This window comes from Choristoneura fumiferana, chromosome 23 (assembly GCF_025370935.1).
Source record: "Choristoneura fumiferana chromosome 23, NRCan_CFum_1, whole genome shotgun sequence".
Taxonomy (NCBI): domain Eukaryota; kingdom Metazoa; phylum Arthropoda; class Insecta; order Lepidoptera; family Tortricidae; genus Choristoneura; species Choristoneura fumiferana.
The window spans coordinates 7,219,785-7,241,678 of NC_133494.1; the positions used below are offsets into that span (position 1 = coordinate 7,219,785).

The following is a 21,894-nucleotide window of genomic DNA, read 5'->3' on the forward strand; positions in this document are numbered from 1 at the left end:
TACAAGAATTCAATGTAAAAGATATGTGAAATGTAGGTAACCGTTATATTTTTTATGTTAAATGAAACGAAGTATTGTTAAATACACCAAACTAAACTGTACGTATTTGATTAGATTAAAAGTATAAAAGCTGTTAGGTGGCCGGAAGGCCAGTCCTGGATTTGTCAATAGGCCGTATAGGCCGCGGCCTAGGGGCGGCGACGTCCTAGGGACGGCAACGTCCTAGGGACGACAGATTTCAGAGGACGAGAAATTATTATTTAAGGGCGGCGGAAATAATGTGGCCTACACTCATAAATAACTTTTTAACAAAAAAAATTAAACCGCCGAAAAAACTGAAAAGCATAAAATAATAAACCTGTTTTATTTAACCATGATGTAGATACCAGTTCGAAGTCGGTGCCTCAGCACGAGCCAGGAGCAGTGATAGAATCCCATCAGGTAGACGACTATAGGTCCACCCTCGCTGGCGATGACTTCAAATGGTTCCTAAAGGTTTATTATTTTATGCTTTTCAGTTTTTTCGGTGGTTTAATTTTTTTGTTAAAAAGTTTTTGTTTTTCAATTTTTTCCCACCCTTAGGGTAAGTTTTTTTTCCAAATTTATATGGAACCAATTTCGAGGTATATCCTATCCAATAAAAAAATAATCATCAAAATCGGACTACTGTGTAAAAAAGTTATGCATGTCATACATTACAATCAGTGAGTGAACAATCAATCATCCCCTGTTTACCTACCCTTAGGGTTGAAATTTGTTTTCTAAATTTATATGGGACCAACTTTGGGGTATACTCTTTTCAATAATAAAAGAATTATGAAAATCGCACTAATCTGTAAAAAGTTATGCGTGGTCATAGATAAAAAAAATATACGCGTCGACTTGAGAACTTCCTCCGTTTTTTTTCGTCGATTAAAACATAATCAATTCGCCACAGGTTTAAGCGAGTGTAATAAACGGATTTTAGTACTAATTATTAATTGCAATTTTAAATAATTATGAAAAGAAAAGAGTAAATAACAATTAAAATAAAACTAATGAAAATGTGTGCTAGAAATGAAACAGCCCAGTAATTAGAGCAGAAACAGTCATTTTGTGTGGCCAAATATTTTAAGAATGTTCTAAGTGTTTTTATGACTCACTTGTAATAAGGAATTAGATTAAGTCATAATTAAGTAATATTATGACGTCTTGTTTCCGTTCAAACAAGGCTTTATAATAATGTGTTAATTCCTATCCTACACTTGCAATCGTAGAAACAAGATCATTATTTTTATCACTTAAATTGTTGATTACCCCAAGCTGTATATAGGTCCGGCACGATTTTCATTCTTGAGAATGATCCTAAATAGTTATTTAAAATAATAGGATGATCGATGATGCCATTTTTGTGAAGCATTTGATGTGACTTCTGCTTCCGTATGATCTTGATGGATGACGAATCCGGATTCAAGCACGTTAGTAAGATCATTGCCTTCTTCATGTGTGTAGTGTAGTTTAAGTAATGTACGAAGTGTTCCCGTAGTTGTTTAGATCCAGAAGCACCGATATCATTTTGCTTGATTATCTTGCCGCGGCGCGGTTACCGTTGGGCCTTAAGGAATCCAGTAGATTAAGAGATTCTTGCAAACCTTTTTGTTGATGCTCAAGAGTTTGTACAAAGAAGAAGAGCTCCCAATAGAGCTTCCTGGGTAATAAAATCTATTTAGTCCCGTCTGTCAGTTTAATTATTAGAAAAAATAGACACGTAAATGCTTTCTTTTGTCAATAATACAAAAAAATACAAAGATGTAGCGCGTCAAAGTTCGGTAGCGGGGGTCCGTGACGTCACGCCGAGCTACAAAAACATCACGCGGACATTAAGCTGTCAATTCCTTCATATTTTTTTGTTTAATTAATAAAAGAAAAAATATTGTCAAATATTTTCTGATAATCTAACCCAGTGTTTTTCAAACTTTTTCATGTCGCGGCCCCCCTTGGGTTGAAAAATATTTGGCGACCCACTGGCTTATCTCCACTGACAGTTAGTTGTATTATCTTACGTTGATAATACAAGCATTGAATAATCATACACGTTTATGCCATTATTGTTTCTTCCTAGTCGCGATTCTGCACAATATGAATTCCACACACTACAGCTTCATTTTGATCACATTCGTTATTCTGCACAGTCATTATTTTTATACAATCCCGTTTCTTAATATTCGCGATTCTGCATGCATCATAATGAATTACACACAATTGCATTTGATCACAATTCGTTATTCTTCACAGTCATTATTTTTATGCAATCCCGTTTCTTACTATTCGCAATTCTGCGCCATATGTATTCCACACAACTTCATTTGAACACATTCGTTATGATGGACAGGTCTTACTTTTACACAATCGCGTTTCTTCCTAACTCTTAGTTGGCGAAAGTCAGGGTTAGAATATGAGATCCACGTTTTTTTTATACACAATCGCGTTTATTGCGCTCGGTTGACGTTGATTTATGGGACACTCTGTATAAAAGTATAATGGAAAAGTCGACTATATGTCGAGCTAAGAGTTAGGAAGAAACGGGATTAATTGTGTAAAAGTAAGACCTGTCCAACATAACGAATGTGATCAAATGCAATTTTATTGTGTAGAATTAATTTTGTGCAGAATCGCGACTAGGAAGAAACAATAATGGCATATAAACCGAAATCCGATTTTTTTACGACACCAGCCTACTATCACGCAAGCACGACATCGCAAAAAGAAAAAACATTTTGAAGATGTACGAGTACTTGAATGCCTCGTCAAATTTTTCGACATTAAAGTGCAAATTTTCGTCGTCACTCGTGTACGACACTATCGCCGAAGAACATCTGGATCACGACGATGCGCGCGCGCATAGTCGTGGGAAACCCGGTGACGGCGTGATGCAACTTAGGCAAAATGTTTGACACAAGAAAATCGCGTACCCACTGTACCTGTAACACCTTTTATTAATTCAACTCGTAATTAAATTAGAAAACGAAAAGAAGGCTTCTAATTACGCTTTTTTTTAAATGGTATATATTATTCGATTTATGGATACAAGACGATCGGATAGCCCTTTTGATTTCCGTTTGATTCCCGGTCGGGGCAGATATTTCTATGAATAATAATAATATGAATGTTTCTTCCCGGCTCTTGAACGTTAAATATGTGTTTAAGTAAATTTAAGTATTTATTTGTAAAAATGACAGTTACAATATCTACAAAAAAATTAACCTAAACTTATAATATAACTTACAAACTAAGACCTAAACTACTTACAACCTAAAAACCACCATTCCGCGTCGTACCCGGCTCAAAGGTGCCCATAATGCCAGCCGCATTTCCCGTATGGCCAGCGCCACCTGCTGAACCAGGTAACTGAACCGGGTCGCAACCCTTAAGTAAAAGTTTAAGTAAATATGTATTTATCCATATAGAGTCATGTGGTAGTGGGAAAGTGTACGCAATCCCATACATATCGGACTGAAATGTATACGCAATTGCGTATATTTTGAATGCGTACGTATACATGATCTATTTTTGTTTTGATCTATTTAACCCATAATAGTTAGTACCCTAATAGTCAACTTTGTGTTTTACTTGCAATTGTTAATGTGTAATTATTTATTTATTTGTAAAATCAGTTAACTGAACCTGTGTATAGCTGGGGTCTATATTGGAATCCCTAATATCTTTTGTCCTAATGGTATGATCCCTAATAACTTTGGTCATAATGATCTTTTGCCATTACAACGTATTCCCTAATGTAAGTGCCATAACTTTTTGTTACCCTAGTATTGTATGTCCTAATACTTATGTGCACTATCGTCTGTAGTACTAATGTTCATATGTCCTAATAGCTATATATCCTAATAGTGAATGCCATAATCATGGGTCTATATTGGAATCCTTAATGTATTTTGTCCTAATTGTATTTTTCCTAATAACTTTGGTCATAATGATCTCTTGCTATAACGACGTTTGCCCTAAAAACTATTTGTCATAAAATATACTTTTCTGGTAGCAGTTCGTTTCTGTTGGGGACGCAGTTCTAACCTAACCTAACCTACTTTTCTGGTAGCAGTTTGCTTGCATTAGGGACGCAGCTATAACCTAACCTACTTTACTGGTAGCAGCTCGTTTCTGTTGGGGACGCAGTTCTAACCTAACCTAATCTACTTTTCTGGTAGCAGTTTGCGCCCGTTGGGGACGCAGTTCGGGTACCATTCGTGATCCATAACATCGTATGTCCTAATGTTATGTTTGTCCTAATCATCATTTGCCATAACGGTTTTTGTTTCGGAAACCGTAAATATTTCAAAAATTTTGAAGTGGTCATTCTGTAGGACTGTATTTGTTAGGATAGGTTTATTTTATAACAACCCTAAAAATTTCGGTTTTAGAGAAAAAAGCGTTATGGCAAATGATGATTAGAACGAACATTACATTAGGACATAAGATGTTCTGTGTTATAATACTAGTACAGCACAAATTAGGTATTTTGGCATTAGGTCATGTTATATTATGGCTAAAGTAATTAGGTATTTTGAGCATTAGGTAATGTAATATTATGGCTTATGACTCTTAGGCCATAAGAAACATTATGGCTTATAATCTTTATGACTAATGAACGATATGTCAAGAGCGTTTAGGACAAAATTGGTACGGCACTTTAGGACATACGACGGTATAGATTGGGACCGAGACCCGTATAACTGTAATGTTCCAAGTGGAAATCGATAGATTAATTATACATACACATTTAAGCACTTGTCCCACCGCGAACGATGAGCGAGAGTAGCGAGTAGAGCGAGTAACTAGAAACGAGCGAGCGAGCAGCGAGAAGCGAGTGTAGTTTTGTCGCTCGGCTGTAACTGCTGCAAGCCATTCGAGTGCGACGGGCGATTACTCGCACCACTCGCTGTAGCGGGGTGGTCACCAAGCTAACATTGCTGAGCTAGGTTTATAGCTCAGCGCATCGAGTTTTATAGCTCTCGCCGTTCCGACAAAAGATGTAAGAGCGAGTTCTCGCCGGCAGTGTGAACAGCCAGCGATCAACTATTAATATATGTGTCACTTTTACTCACACAGGATCTTATATCTTTGGTTCGTTTCTTGAGCGAGAAAATAGTCGATAGCCAATCGTTTCCTCGCCGGCGGTGAGACAACTGCCATACGTTACGAAGAAAAAAGGGGAAGCTTTTACCAAACAGCACACACTGCAAGCTAAGTAAAAAAAAACGTAGTACCTAGGTCTTATTTATACTACGCAGGTAGATGTGCTTAATCCGCATACGTAACTGACAATGAAACTATTCCTTGATGTCTCACTTTTTTCTGAGCTATATTTTAAGAATGATTTTCCCACACAATGAGAATAGTACTGTGCTAATTAGTCTGACATCGTTTTGTTTACCGCCTTTTACTTGCAAAGACGTGCAACTGTGTAAATAGTTCTTAAAACAAAACTTGCCTAGTTTGTTTAACGCACAGGCATGATTAGCCTGAAGATTAAATATCGTGAAAAAATATTTTATAGTGAGTGTGAGTGAGTGAGTGAGTGTCATAAATGCGAAACTTTGCTTCGCTTAACTTCGGAACTAAATGACATACCTACAGATTGGAAATTTTGGATTTTAAGTATGTGATTATAGCTTACTGGATGGCGAAAATTTCTGCGTTCTGGTCTTATCCAGAGGTTCTCAAATAGGGGCCTGAAAATGCGGCGAAATGGTTCCAGTAAAGGATGGTACGGCAGTGTTTGCTTCGCGCTCGACTTGGCGGGGGCACTACCGTGCCCCCAGATGTACGCAAATGTAAAACTAATTAGATTAGTTATTACCTATTTAATTAACAATGCGTCAACCAGTCTTTTAGTCATAATTACAGTATGGTAGAATTGTAATAAGACAAAAATTAATTTATTAAGATCAAATTCTGCCTCACTCATCTAATGATCTACGAGAACAGTACTGGTATCTCGCCGGCCAACAAAAGCTTAGCATAACGAGCCGGTTCCAAACCCCAATCTATCATTCTTCATTACTTTTAAATGTCAATGTTAACATAATATGATACTTAGATAAATATATGTGTCAATGGATAGAATATAATTTAAATTACGCCTAGATGTAAGAACATTTTGCTGTGTTGACACAAACTAACCAAGTGTTAGTTAAGAACTTAATGACAGTAAACACCTAGAAAATTCTAAGGCGGGAAGTAACGTTTTAAGTGTGTAAGTAAATGCGGAAATGTAAAAAATGGAGACATTTATGTTTATCCGTTAGTTTAGTTATAGTGATGTTGTATTTTTTAAAACTGTGTAACGAAGTTTCAATATATTATTTTTGACCCCCATTGCCGTGAGGTGTGAGGACAGTAATAGCTCCCCCCATCTCATCCAGTGGGTGTCGTAGAAGGCGACTAAAGGAAAATCGAGAAGGCGGGCAGCAGTGTGTTCTGCGTACACTATCAGCGTAATACAACGATTCGTAAGCCCTCTGCCAAGCGTAAGAATTATGGCAACCCCACTCATAGAGGGCGCCTTTCGTTCAGTAGTGGAAGTCTTCCGGTTGATGAGGACATGATGCCATATGCTGTTTGTTTATTTCTGCTAATACTGGTGGCAGAGATAAAAGGTAAAATTATGGTTAACACAAACGTAAGTGGCTAGGTTGATTTGATTTCACAGCTCCTTGTTGAAATGAGGTTTCCTTCTTCCAGGACAAATTTTGCGGGATGAATTTTGTAAGCGGTCTTACCTTAAAAATAAGAAGCAAAATGTCATCAAACATACCTAAGTACATACCTACATACATTAAAAATGAGCCAGTCAAATTAGAAAGTAGTCTAAATCCAGAAGGAATTCCAAAATTTCGCTCCTTTAACCGGAGCGGAGACCTGATCTGGGTCTCTTAATACTTAGCTTGAAATTGCACTAGTTAGGTAACTATAGTCTCAAAGTCTCATTGGTTATAAACGATGCTAAGGTGTTGCAAAATCATAACATGTAATGTAAGGTGAATCGGCTAGCACTCGGACTCAAACCAGTGCGTCCACAATCCGTCGACCTTGTCACTACAATTCGAGCAGTTCGTTGGAATGTAACCGTGACCGTGGTTGTGTAATAATTGGAAGATTTTTATTGAATTTTGTATGCAAAATCAAGGGTTTAACCGCTTTAAGAAAACGGGATAAAAATAAAAGGATATCATTTTAAAACTTCAAAACGCGAAGGGACTTAGAATAACTTTCGAAACAAGTTTGTCACCGACCCATGATTTCTATCGTATTGATGCGTATGCGTATTAAATTTGTGTTGACTTTACGTATTTTATTCGTGTAAAATCAACTTTTATGAAAAAAATAAGTACACGCTTTAAATTAATACTATCAAATCCAGAAACTACATCCCTATCACTCATGACATGAAACATAATTAAAAAGTCTTACAAATCGATAGTTTTTAAAGTTCACTTGTAAAAATTCCACATAACAAGCATTCAATTTATTAGCATTTATTATATTAATACAAATTTGTCATTCAAAAATACATGCGCTTTGGTATTTAAAATGAGATTTCTGACCGTCGGACATCAGAATATCTACATAATAATATTCTATCAGATTCTATCTGATGAAGATAAGACGACGAATAATTATTAGCAACCGCGTCTTCCGTTCATCCAGCTTTATATGTATTTATTTATTTATTTTAATCGTATAAACAACTATCGGACCAAATTTGAAATTGGTAAATCTTTAAGCCGACCCATTTCTGTCAATCACTGTAGCTGCGCTTGCGTCATAATTATTGATGGATTCGACTGCTTTTATGTGTGAGAACTAAAACATTTACAGCATCTTAATATACATTTATGTATTGAATTCAAGGCAAAAAAGGTTTTTTTACAGTAGTGAAATTCTAAATGGTTTTCTTTTATTACCACTGTTAAACTCTAAAAGTTACCTACAAACTTTATAGTACGAAGTAACTAATACAATATGACATCTAGGTTGAATAGATAGTACAGTTTAAGAGCGTTTATAAATATTTGCTGAGCTGGCAACGTTGCATTTTTGTTAGTTTTTCTCGATTCTTCCATAAAAAATTTATGAAAATTAATAATGTTGACTGATAGAACACTTCTTAATATTTAAGTTAATGTGTCTACTCCAATAATTATTCGTTATAGACTTTTTTTTAAACTAGTCATAAACATTAATTCGTTTTTAGGGAATCATCATCATCCCAGCCTATATACGTCCCACTGCTGGGCACAGGCCTCCATAGTTCCTACGCAGGCATCATCAATAACTTATCGAAAAAATAGTATTTTGACTAAACTTTTTAGGTATTGCTTTGCTTGTACTCTTTACGACTCTTAGTTACCAAGTTGAAATTTTTATGGAAAAGATAGTTGAAGCCGGAACTTAAAAGATCCTCGTATGTTGGCATTTATACTTGCATACTTGATATCCAATTAGTGCCTTTTCTACCTCGCTTTCCTCATAATATATCAGTTATTAAGATCAACATTTCACAAAATGGCAATACCAAACAGGTGTCAACGACTTGACAAGGTTACCCGGAAAAGCAAAGTGTACAACCGGCAACAATATTATACTCTGTACAATTTTCGCCTTAACATACTGTAAGTAAGGTTGAGATAGTGTCCAATTTTACTACTAAATCGCCGACAGGGTACAAGTTCATTTTAACATACTTAAACTGGTCTTAATTGCCGGATTTAAGGTCGGGAGTATGAAAAAATGTGGCAGCATGGTGACACTGCAGTATAAAAAAATTATAATTGTATTTTTGTTTTTCAGTAAAGTCCTTGCGCCGGTCAAGTCTAAACGAACTTTTGTTTGGAGATATTACCAAATTCGTTACATCACGTACGTACGTTACGTTCGCGTATTTAATCATACGCGTTCCACCCTGTGACCACAGGTGTTTTTCCAAGAAATAAAAGAAATACACACTATGATGATACTGCGCTGCACTATAGGCGTGTAACTGTTATCCTAGGGTCGCTCCAGAACTTTAGCTATATTGGAAATATGGGTCAAAAACCAAACGATAGAGAGTAAGGTCATCATCTTTATCATCATAACTCCTTGACAACCTTTTTACTTGGTCCTGCGTTCATTCGTTTCAATAGCCGGGTTAGGGTATGAGGCATCATGATCCGAGATAGGGCAACACCGAAAATGGCTAGGAGTATCTCGTGAGTCGGCTTGCTCAAAGGGGACCCAGCTGTTACGCTATAGTGAATTAAATATTATTCCTTTAATCTAGGTAGGTACAAATAATTTTAATCATCACTGAAGAAAAAAACCAGCTAAGTGGAAATCAGACTCGCACATATTCGAGGTTCCCGTACAAAATTAAAAACAAAGTAAAAATTTAATTCGTATAAAATTCTTAGCATTTGTATCGAATCAGTGATTTTTCAGCACAATTAGTCTTGTAAAGTATAGCTTCACGGTATACTTTAACTTCAAGTCCAACGAATATTTCTTAAAAATACTGAAGGTAGATAAAACCAGTGTATTAATAATAATAACATTAGAATGTAATGTGCTAATTCTATTATTATTTGCGTGGCGATGGGCGGCAATTTGTACTGAATGCTTGAGGTATTGTGAGGCGATGGACGATAGATGTTCTACTGTTCCAGTATAATTTGTTTGTTATCTGTTAGTGTTTATTCGTTAAATCAATAATCTTTCATAGTTAGTTTAAGTTTCATGATGAATTGGTCTTTAAGTACTGTAATGTGATGTAAACGTTTTTATCAATAAATAAATAAATTATACCTAAATTATAGGAAATGTAGTATATATCTGATATCGTAAATATTGTCACAATTGTTCACGTTTTAAGCAATAAAAAATCATATATCTAAGAGAAAGCCAGAAAGGTATGCTAATTATGAAACAAAGACTTGATTACGATTTATTGTAGGCTAATACATTATGAATTCAAAATCCAAAAATAAAATTTGTCTTCTCGCAAGTCAGAAACGTTGCACTGTTGTCATCGCATCATATAACAACAATAGAATGACAGATTCTTGTGCTCAACGCATCCATTATTTACTTATACTAATGGCGAGGCGTTGATACAGTGTTTATATTAATTATTTCTACGACTGGTGCGTAATAATCCGGGAACACCCCAACACCATTTGTGCTACCTCCTCTCACGTACTTTAAAAAAAATCTTCGTAAGTAGGTATATTTAATATTAAGGGTTCTATGCCCTAAGGGAGAAAAACCGCCAGTCTGCCTGTTGCTCACAAGTCTGTACCTATCTATCTAGAGAACCTTAATAGTTAGACAGCTGAAATATACTCAGTATGTATTTCTATTACCCCTACATTAAAAAAGTAAATTAAAAATTGAGGGACCCCATAAAAGATATATTATTTCGTTTTCGTTATATCTCCTTAACGTTTTAACATACGAGTATCAAACTCAGAGCGATAATAGACTAATTTACTGCAAATAAAAATATTAAAAAAACCGGTCAAGCGTAAGTAGGTCTTAGGGAAAACGTTTAAACTTGGTGATTTGTCTGTTAGCGGCTGTAAATTGCGGATAGATTTTCCTATGATTTAGAAATGTACGGAACCTCGTTGCGCGAGTTCGATTCGTACTTGGCGGGTGTTTCTATTTTAAATTTATTTGATTTTAATCTTGCAAGTGATTTTTAATTCATTTCCAGTGATCGGATTCACTTGAAATTCAGTACTTACATGACAGGGCTTCAAAAACAATGCAGCAATGAAGTAAGTATCATCAGAAAAAAAATTATGTTTAAACATTTAATTTAAGGCAAACTTTTCGAACAAGGAATAAAATGAAACTACGTAGGTACAGTCAAGTAATTTAAACCTAAACAACTATGTGTATCCCTCTTGTTCTGAGAGGAGGCCTGTGCCCAGCAGTGGGACGTATATAGGCTGGGATGATGATGATGAAGTATGTGTATGGTCGACGGGAGAAGTCTTTTATTATTGTAGAACACTCTTATGTATGATGCTGGGTGGTTGTACGAGTAATGCTAATGAAAAATAACACACACAAACACAACGCTTGTATTCCCAAATAGGATAGACAGAGCACACAAAACGTTACAATTTCGGAGCCACTTTTAGCAATTTTAGGTTTTAAGTTTGACAAAAACGGTATAATAGTGACAGGTTGCTAGCCTGTCGCCTACGGTATAACTTAACCTATATTATCGCCAGTCGCCTCTTACGACATCCACGAAAGAAATGGAGAGGTGTAATTGTAACCCGACACCACACGGGTAATGAAAATAATGACTATATAATTCTTAGGTAAACTTCTAAATCAACGTCCGCAGTAAACGCATAAGTGACAATAATGGCAGATGCCTCCTTACGTTTTACAATTTGCTTTTGTACGATTTTCGCCAACGGGAGTGCAAAATAAGCGAAGAAAACAATGTGATTTAATTATTAAGCCTATGTTTTGATCCTCTTGTCACGATAATTGCTAAATCAAAGCATGAAAATAACAATGTGAAGGTAGTTTTATCTTTTGATATCTTCGTTGGAGCGAAAACTTTGTTTAAGTACATATTTATACTACTCTTAAACATATTGGTTAGAATATTGAAGCAAAGACCATTACCATTTAGAATATTATTCGTTGTAAGTACGATCCTATGAGGTTTACTGGAGAAAGAGGTGGGTGGTTCTCATCTGACAATATAAAAAAATCGGTCGAAATTAAAAACTATTCCAGCCGTAAGAGTAATCGGAGCAGCTAGACAAGAATGTTATGTTGTTGCGTTATATCATTGAATAAGTCTCACCATAACTAAGAGCCTTTGCGTAAATATTGGCGACACAGCCTCAAGGTTGTTCCAATTCGTCCGCTGGATGAATAAATCTCAATAAACGTATGCAGACCGACAAAAATACGTTTACGAGGATTTTAATCGTATAAAATAAGCTTTGATTTAACAGTGTAAAGATACTGCAAAAAAAAATGGATTTTTAGTTGCAATTCCCAGTAAAAAAAAAATAAACGTGGGAGTGGTTCAAGCAGGGATTAAGTACAAGTTAAAAGTTGATAAAACCTAATTATTGGATTTTTAGTTGCAATTCTCAGTAAAAAAAAAATAAACGTGGGAGTGGTTCAAGCAGGGATTAAGTACAAGTTAAAAGTTGATAAAACCTAATTACAAAAAAAAAGTACCTTTATCGTCCTCGTAGGTACTCCTTGTTAACGCCTTCACGCAGTATTAAAAACTTAACGATAATGTTTACTTTATACTAACAACGAAACAAAATGAAGTTCACCATTAAATTGATTCCAACGAAACCACAGTTTTTAAAATCACGTTCCGATTTACGAATTCGTTACTTTACTTTTAGTGTTGGCGGGCTTTTATTTTTTTTAATTGACGGTTAGATTAAGGTTTACGCGTGCGAGAGCAGAGCCGTTCACGCGGGCACTGAGTCCGAATCGGTCCTTTTACTCTTGAACAGCGACATGAGTTGGCCTGGTAGTGTCACTATATGTCACTGGCTGGCCAGAAGTATTGAGTACTTTTATTAATAAACTTCCGATGATTTATGCGTTCCGGTTGGTATTTATAATTTTCAATGGTTCGCTGTACAGCACACGGAAACTGTAGCGGATAAAATGTATGTGTCATTCGAAATAACCGAGTGGAATACGAGTACATGGTCAGTGAAATGCAACGTGTTTAGGACTTATGTAAACATTATGTGCAACACCTAAGTTGAAATATGATGACCTCGAGTAATTAAGATTCATGTATAATATTATGAAATTAGTTTTCGTCAAAAGCTAAATGTTTGCGAGTTTTTCTATAAGTATTATTTACGAAAATATATGACTAGCTTAAATTTCCGGTTTCGCACTCGAGAGAAAAATGAATTTATTCCATATCGTCACTAATTTGAAAAAAAATCGTATCTCAAATGAATACGTTAACAAAAGTGGCCCAGTGAAAATAATGTTCATAAAGTTTACACAGAAAAAAAATCGATTTTGAGATACGAGCTTTTTTAAAAGTATGATGAAGCTATACACATCACGTAGAAATTTGAAACATCCGTTGTTGGAGGTAATCTATACTTACGAACAAAAGAAATCTAAATGTTGTTGTTGTTCTGTACGTAAGTATCTCTTAGTAGTCTGTGTTCTGATCTGATTGTCATTATTGGTGATTCGGGCTTGGTTCCAAATTTCAGCCTTCTATAATTTTTAGGTACTTTGGACCAGTTATTTGAATCAAAAGATACGAAACGAATGTAAGATAAACTAGCTTTGTTAGAGTTCACTAGTTTATTGAAATCCTCTGAAGTTACAGCTTAATATAGTTTTAAATTTCAATCTTAGAAAATACGATTTACCCATTTTCTTAGGTACGTTAATTGGAACGTCAACAGGTTGATGCCATGACAAAAAAATAAATAGTGTAACTAAAATAGGATAAATTATTAAAAAAAAATCTAAATAGGTACCTACTCGTAAGAATTTCAACTATTTTTCGAGGCCAGTGCCTCTGCAAATATTATACAGTAGTCACCTACTTATATTTTTTTACAAAGGCTTGCAACGACCTCAAAAAATAGTTGGCACATTTATATATTTTAGATGTTTTAAAAGATAAACTTTTTTGATTCACATTTTTTTTAGTTACAATTTTGAAGTCAATTGATTATTATAAATTATTTTTATATTTCTCCATTTCCTATAATTTTAGTTGTATTTGAAACTAATTACTGCATAATTTTTTTCGTACGGGTGCCTGTACTCAATGAGGGTATTTTGACAGATGAAATTACTATCGAGATGTTTGTTTGACGTACAGTCCTGCTTGCAATTGGCTTAGGGCCGCTACATACACTCGGAATTCCGTTTCGGAATTCCGTAAATCCGTAAATACATCACACACAATTCTGCACGCACAGGCCACCATGCGGAATTCCGAATCGGGGAAAACTTCGGACGGAAAACTACTGTTTGTATGTGGTAGGTCCATTAGATTCGTATGAATTTACTGCGTTTATTCTGAAAGACAATTCCGAATGTATGTGGCGGCCCTTATTTAGTTATTTCATCAATCGCAAATAACGTGACGCACATGTCAAATGTCAAATTGACCTTACGACACTAGCGCCAACTAGCCTGTCACAGAAGCTCTTATGATTTCTTTATCTGAAACGTGTATTGACATGACGTTTTTGAACTACGCCGTCAAGCCAATCGCAACGGCGTACTTAGCGAATGAATACACTCAACCCTCTATCTCATGAAGTACTGAATTGATTTTGATGAAACTTACACTGTTCACTAAATTGGACTATCCTTAGTCCAAATATTTTTTTTGTAAACCGACTTATTTTATTTCACTTATTGAGATATGCGCGAGCAGACATACAAACATACACTTATGAAATATGGTACAGTACGAGTATGTTTAGAAGCTGGTATAGACTAACATATACATACAAACGGGCCGAATTGATGACTTCCTTCCAAAACTGTGCCAAACTTTTCACGGAAATTGACTAGAACACTACTAAACTTTTAAAGATCCTTTAAAAATCTTATAAGTAAACTTAGATCCTTTAAACCATTAATCAAAACATGACTAATTCTTCTAGTAAACACATTGCTATAAACTTGCACACAAAAATATAACCTTACATGACTTTATACAATTCACACGCACCATAAACAACTTTATATTTTTCTCACATACGACTATTAAACCCCTGACTCTAAGTCCAAGCCAAGCGTTGTAAAAATAACTCTGATACTTAAATATACTAAGCAAGACGCACATCAGCCTATTGTCACGTTTGATTCTATAATTGTTATTACATAAATACCTATAGACACTGAATAGCGACATAATAGAGGTTATAAGAGAATGACAATACAATTTAAGCCGAACAATGAGCTGAACTAATTTTACTAAGTAATATGTATTTATTTTTATTGCGAATCAATTAATTATTTTTAGTGTTTACCTACCTACCTTATTACTGCTACTAAATGTGCAGGGCTTACCGTACCCATAGAGCGGCTACTAGGAAATTCGAAAATCGAATATCGTATCGTACCGTTTCTCTCACTCTCGTACGTATCCATAATAATATTTTTTATTATTTTGGGTGTGCGTGCTGCGGCAGCCGCCGAGTCGCGTGCTCCTGAGAAGAAGGGCTACGAAATAGCCCGAAACATGTCGATCTAAACTCGGTTTAAGACGTGAGTTATCCGTTACAATATCATTTATCATTTAATATTTATTATTTATATTTATTTATTATTTCATTCTTTATCGGGCTCAGATTCGTATGAAGTGTTACATTATTGTGGCAAGGGGTTTCGTCTCAATGTTTTAGAATGCATGGAGATAATTAGATACAACAGTAGGTATGGGGTCTATTATTAATGAGCAGGTAAATTTAGTTTCATCTCCCTTGCTACGGCTTGGATCTAATTTCAGCAATGGTAGTTAATAAAACATGCCTTGACAGTAAATAAATAAAAATCAAGGTAGTTTTGAAGGACGGTTAAAAAATTTACTAATAATTTGTGGGTAGTTTTGTTTTGTTTCATAAAACGTATGTGGGTACTTGGGGAGTTACAGTGACAAATTAAAACGGTGGTTGTGGTTCGTTAGTCTAACAACTGGTAGCATGGTGTACGGTTGTGTCACTCTGAAGATGAGCTCTGGTTGAGTTCGAAACGCGTCAGTGTGATATGCTTACGTTTTTATAATAAAATTCCAAAAAATATTACAAATGAAACGGATACAAAATTCAGATCTATTGTCAAGAAGACATTAATATCTAAAGCGTATTATAAAGTTAATGATTATATCATGGACAGGGATATTTGAAAATAATTCCGATCCGCATTGGCGAACCCTTTTTTTTGACATTCGTAAGTGCTTGTAAAGCTTAAATTTAATAAAGATATTTTGACTCTGACTTTGATTTAAGTGAAAGTCAGTGTGTAAAACTTGAGCATTAAACCCATTTTCCACTCGACGTGTCTATCTACTCTCGCTGTATATAGAACACGGTCTAGATGTATATAGTATCTATTTGGCCAGCCCTAACAACTGTCCAAGTAGTAACATCCGCGAGCTAGTGCGTTCATGCGTCTCTGGAAAATCCCAAGTTTAAATAAAAATTCATTGTTTGCCAGACAAGTGTGTCGATGCGGCCATTGAACGCTCTTTTGCTAATTATCCGCACTAATATATAATTGTGCGAAAGTAAATTGGTCTTGTTCCACATCGCTCGAAGAACAGATAACCGTTGGGGGAGAAAAGTCCTCGAGTGGCGACCATTGTCGTTCATTGTGGCGTTCTAAGGAGGAGGCCTTTGTCCAGCAGTGGACGTCTTCCGGCTGATGATGATGTTGATGAACTTGGTCTGTCGGTCTGTCTGCTTTTTTTTTACGTAAAACTGACCCGCGATTGACCTCTATCTCACTTGATTAAAAGAGCAGGTGAGACCAAGGGTGTATCTCACTGGTTCAGTAGGTAATAGTTTATTCACTCTAGCATTGAAGAAGGGTTTATATCCAGAAATAAGTTTTTGTTAAAAAAAAAACATTTTTTTTTTGCTGACTGTACTTTTTGTTGGCTGTACTTGTATTGTCACCCAAACTACATTTGTATACCAAATTTCAAGTCGATGCCATTAACCGTTGAAAAGTTCAGTCCTGTGGAGACGATCCTGGCCGGACTATCAAGATGTCACTGCCAAATTATTGTATTGTCACGCAATTTACATAAGTAGGTATACCAAATTTCAACTGAATCTAACTACTAGAATTTGGTCGAATTTAGCTTGCAAGATTTGATTACAGACAGACATACAACGGGACAGGTGAAACTAAATAAAAGCTTGTAATAAAGACGATGGGAGGATCAGATTAAAATTTGGAACCTCCAAATCCTGCCCACAATCACATCCACCAATAGAGTTTAAGGTGGTATTGCTCAGTAATTAAAACGAGACCAAAGATCGATTAATGTGTATAACAAATGTTAACTGACTGAACGCACTCGCGGTTGTATGGTTACATTAGCCTAATTAAATCTCACTACGGTCATTATGCCATGATTAATTTCCTTTACGTTCAAGTGATGGCGGAGCACGGGATTTCCTCACTTCCGTCTTGGGGTTTTCGCCACATTACTCGAGTTTTTGCTCGGCGTTCCGATCTGTGTTGAGACGGACGTATTTTTTCTAGAAATATAGCGGTCATTGATTGGCTCAAGCCAACGGTGTCCCCGGGGTCGTGTGACGTAAGACATTTTTAAATTTATCGTGACGATTTGTATGTTGACGTGTCAACTTCTGATTCAGTCTTTAATTGGATCATAATCATCATCATCGCAGTTAACACGTACCACTGCTGGGTAGATGCTTTCTCTTAGAATAAGAGGGCTTGGGCTATAGTTCCCACCCGGACCCAGTGCGGATTGGGAACTATACGCACACTATTGAATTGAATTGCTTCGTAATTAATAGTAAGTAACACAAAAGAAGTAAAATGGTTTGATTTTGATTAATTGAAAATAAGATTTGTCGAAACTTATTAACCGAATGAATTAACTTTCAAAGTATTGTTGCTAAAACAATAAATAGGTTTTTGACCCTCGACGCAAATAAGTTTGAACGCTATGTGTGTCTGTCTGTCTGTCTGTGGCACCGTAGCTCTTAAACAGGTGGACCGATTTGAATGAGGGTTTTTTATTTGAAAGCAGGTTTTCTAGCGATGGTTGTTAGACATGTTTTATTAAAATCGATTGAGCCTTTCTTGAAATATTGAACTTTGAAGTGACAAAGTCGGGGTTTTTTCAACTTTTTGTTGGTTAGGTTATTAAAGGCCGGTTTGAGATTATGAATCACCAAATTAAAACGATTAAAGCTTATGTCAAGTAAGATAAAGTAATAAATGCATCAAACCTTCGACCAACTCGTACAATAGTTAGAATTGTTTCGTCATTTTTAACCGACTTCAAAAATGTATGTTCACCGATTACTCAGTCAATTGTGGACCGATTTTCAAAATTCTTTTTTTATTCTAAAGAGTATTCTTCTGAGGTGGTCCCATTGTCACCAAGTCAAGATCTGATGATGGGATCCTAGGGAAATCGAGGGCAAACCTCAAGTTTTATAGGGCGATTTTGGCATTTTTAGCATTAAGTAAGCATTTACATTCAGAAAGTATCATTTGGTAAACTGGACCTGATGAAGAAGACCGTAGATGACCAATGGAACTCGTCAAAGCTCAGTAATGCTCGCTCGTCTTGTCATTTATAATCAACTCACTGGTTGTAGTAATTACTCTCAGGTGGGTATTACACGAACAGCGTTGCAAGAGCAACTAAACTATTAATAATATTTAAGCAATTTGTCATTTTGAAGTACTATGTGTATGTAATTGCTCAGTTTAACAATGATTAATAGCACAGTGGTTACTGCCTATATATAAGGAATACCGAACTGACAGACATAAAATATCATAAAGCTTGCTAAGAACGCATGTTTTAAAAAAATGTATTGTCAATGCCACAAACTATGACTCAATGTTGCTATGTGTCTTTGTAGTGAAAATAACTAATCTATAAATAAGTTATACTGTACTTTAATTGCTCTGAAGTATTTACCTACTAAGTGATTTGTAAATACCTTGGCCAGGTGTATCGAATCAGTGTACCAACTTCGTCATCAACCAACTATTTATAAACTATGCCAGTAGAAAATACAATATACTGCGTGTCTCAAGATCTCAAATATTTGTTGAAAAGTTGAATAATTCATTATTTTTCTTATTAAACTGCAGTTCGTCAGCCTCGGGTTTGATCCCTGATTGGGGCAGATATTCTAATGAATAAGTTTGTGTTAAAAAAACTATAAATATAATAATAAATGACATTTTTAATACAATATGTTTTACTTGCTGTACTTGCGTTGTTATTTTACTTACATAATATTGTACCTATACCAAAATCCAATTCAATCCGACGAAGAATCCACAAGAACAAGAACACAAAAAGAGGGGTGTTATAAGTTTGAGGAGAAAGAAGGTTGTAAGATGTGGATCAAAGTTAACTAGCAAGATGTGAAACAAACAAATAAATTTTAGTTTCACGCGTCAGCCTAACTTTCTCAGAAACCTCTAAATTTACTATTTATTAAACTATCGTTAATACATGATTTATAATAATTATATGTTATAACCTAACCAAAAAAAGTTGGAAAACCCCCGACTTTGTCACTTCAAAGTTCAATATCTCAAAAACGGCTGAACTAATTTTGATAAAACATGTCTATGAACAATTGCCCTAAAAATCTGCTTTCCAATAAAAAAACCGCATTCAAATCGGTCCACCCGTTTAAGAGCTACGGTGCCACAGACAGACCGACAGACACACATAGCAACACCCGTATTTTTGCGTCGGGGATTAAAAAATAAAGGCTCAAATAACGATTATAAGTAAGGTAAAGTCCATAGATCGAAATAAAATCGTCTGTTCCCGTTCAATTCTAATTCTAAATCATTATAGTTTCTAACATATTAAAAATTTATTTGGTTTCTCGGTTTCAATGATAAGTTTTAGCCCCCGGCGTAATTAAATTCATACTTATTTAAATACCTTTTTGCGTATCCGGTTGTTATTTGCGTTATGGTAATAAAATTATTATTGTCTTGTAATAAGCAGATAAAACTTCGCGACAGCAATGTGTCATGTTGTCTTGAGTATATTGGTCGTTACTATTAAGGGGCTGATTATATATCCATTGATTTAATAAATCAAAATCAAGCATTTATTCTTAAGTAGGCCGCAAACAGCTCTTTTTAACCCCGACGCAAAAAGAGGGGTGTTATAAGTTTGACCGCTATGTGCGTCTGTATGTCTGTGTGTCTGTCTGTCTGTGGCACCGTAGCTCTTAAGCGGGTGGACCGATTTGAATGCGGTTTTTTTATTTGAAACCAGGATTTCTAGCAATAGTTCTTAGACATGTTTCATCAAAAAAGGTTTAGCAGTTTTTGAGATATTGAACTTTTTGCTGGTTATGCTATGCTTACACAAAAAAATGGAAAACCCCCGACTTTGTCACTAACTTATAACACCTTTCTTTTTGCGTCGGGGGTAAGAAACTAGATCGTAAGAGATTGAGGGTCTGACTGAAAAATGAGATGTCTTATTACAATTCTAATTAACAAGTTTTTTACCTCTCTGATTTTTTTTTCCGTACGGCTATAATCTAAATCTAAAAAAATAATATAAAGACTCACTATCCTTTACAAATCTGATCACTGAAATTTGTCTTGATTCCCATTGCAGAATTTGTTTATCGCTATTACCGCGGAAACTATGTGATTTTTGTAGGTAAAACTATGCTATGTTCTTTTCAGGGTATCAAACTATATCCTTACCAAATTTAATCAAATTCGGTTCCGCCGTCTAAATGTGTAGAAATAACAGACAGATGGATAGACAGACAGCGTTACTTTTGCGTTAGTAATATTAGCAAGGATAACCAGTCCATCTTTTTTTGCATACCTAACAATATATTTATGTTACAAACATTGCCGCGTTTCGAACTACACCTAGTTCATTATCATTTTGATCAGTTAACTATCATATGAGTAAAGCACTCGTTGCCAAACAACATGAATGTCAATATCTCTTTTACAGTTAGATAAGTATAACTAAATAAATATATTAAAGAGGTTTTATTCACTCTACTCGGCCTTAACAATAGCTCCTTCCAAGGCGGGGTTACACGTTCACTGGTCAAGCCTATACAGGAATTTATTACTACCTAAATTAACTAGGCTGTATGCGGTAGTGTCGCAGATGTAATGCTAGCTTTATGATTGTTGTTTGCTAATAGTTCGCCTATTTCCTCGTATTATTATACTTTAATAGTTTAGACGACCAGATGGCCTAGTGGTAAGAGAACCTGACTACGAAGCTTGAGGTCCCGGGTTCGATTCCCGCGTCGGGAAAGATATTTGTATGAAAAATACGTTCTTCGAACAAACATGTTCTCGGGTCTTGGGTGTTTAATATGTATTTAAGTATGTAACTCTCTATATAATTATATTTATCCGTTGCTTAGTACCCATAACACAAGCTTTGCTAAGCTTACTTTGGGACTAGGTCAATTGGTGTGAATTGTCCCGTGATATTTATTATTATTTATTTAATAGTATGATACTGTGTAATTTATCAAACCACTCAGTTAATTGCGTTATAATATATTGATTAAAGTACTTAAAAATAAGGGTATTGAAAGTTGAATCTGATGTCTAAAGCAACACGAGTCTGTCTCAGGGAAATTCAAACCAAATTACAATATACTACAAAAAATCTCAAATCTAAGTTTTTGGTGCTCGGTAAGTACAAGGCACCAAATAGCAAGCACTGTATCTTGTGATCCTCAGGTCTGTATTTTCAACGATAGCATTGCTCGTGTATCCCAGGCCAGAAACTTGGGGGTTATTTTTAATGAGGGACTGTTGTTTGAGAGTCACGTCCTGGAATGTGTCCGTAATTGTTTTTACCGTTTTAAGGTCTTATACAGGATTCGTGATTACTTAAGCACAGACATACGTATTAAGCTTTGTGACTCGCTTATCCTCTCAAAGCTCAACTATGCGGACACGGTAATCGGAGAGTGCTTGCTATCGCGTTCTAAAGTGCAGATACAGAGACTCCAAAACGCCTGTGCTAGATTTTGTTTTCCCATTCCCCACAGAGCTCATGTCACGCCATTTTTTAACAGTAGTAGACTAATTAAAATGGAGGCTCGGAGGCCA

The 21,894-nt window shown here is 35.5% G+C and overlaps 1 protein-coding gene across 1 annotated transcript in view; it reads right to left on the reverse strand.

Moving 5' to 3' along the window:
- The window catches only part of spz3 (Spaetzle domain-containing protein 3), a 37,679-nt gene extending 25,152 nt beyond the window's left edge, over positions 1-12,527 (reverse strand). Inside the window, exon 1 of the mRNA XM_074105316.1 lies at positions 12,253-12,527. The gene's annotated coding sequence lies outside the window, so the exon portion shown is untranslated. The remainder of the gene's footprint in view (positions 1-12,252) is intronic.
- Positions 12,528-21,894: the final 9,367 nt, after the last annotated feature.